Below are 875 nucleotides of genomic sequence, written 5' to 3' on the forward strand. Positions count from 1 at the left end.
ATCTTAAATGATTCCCTTTGAGCTAAATTGACCCGTTTCCCTTACAATACGTTAGGAAAATAGGAGATGGCTACGGACTATAAATGCGTTTTGAGACATCACTATTCTAATTTATGCAATTTGCCTAAAAGGTAAACATTTTATAATGTTTATAGCCTATATTTTTATGGAAAAAGATAGGCCTTTTTTTCCAGTGTAAATAGCTGTCCGACTCACCGCGTCAATAAAACATTTTGAAAATAAAACGCGCATATCTTAGTTCCCTTCAAATTCTCTCTTTTAAATATGGTGTTTGATCAACGAGCGCATCCTTATGTCTGTCGTTACCGCCTGTTCCAAAGCCAAACAAAGTCAAGTTCACATCAATGATCATTATTCGTGCAAAAGTATTTTCTCAGAACATGAGTTTTGCCATTTAGAACACAATTTAAAGCAGAATTGTCATACGCCAAGCAATCCTCGCTGTGATTAAAACATTTAATCACAGCCTACCACAGGAAAACTGTTCGAAAGCAGCACATCCACTGCAAATATTTGTTTAAATTCATATACAAATGGTTTAATTTCTGGATAATAACTTCATTTAACTTAACTTCATTATTCAGAGTGTCATATTTAATCTAGGGGAGAGCGGGGCACAAAGTAACACTTTTCGACTTTCTCAAATTGTGTAAATCCACATGGGGTTCAGAGTATATATTTTTTTTTTTATCCACAGTAATTTCACACTTGTCTAGTACAAATATATCGATTTGTTTCATATTTACAGTGTATACGTTTTTCTTTACTTACCCTCAAAAATTGGAAGTGAAATGTGACAACATGCCCCGTAGGTGGGGTACATTGTAACATCTGAGGGGCACGTTGTAACATGA

The sequence above is a fragment of the Sinocyclocheilus rhinocerous genome, unplaced genomic scaffold, assembly GCF_001515625.1.
Source record: "Sinocyclocheilus rhinocerous isolate Xijiao unplaced genomic scaffold, SAMN03320098_v1.1 scaffold3307, whole genome shotgun sequence".
Taxonomy (NCBI): Eukaryota; Metazoa; Chordata; class Actinopteri; order Cypriniformes; family Cyprinidae; genus Sinocyclocheilus; species Sinocyclocheilus rhinocerous.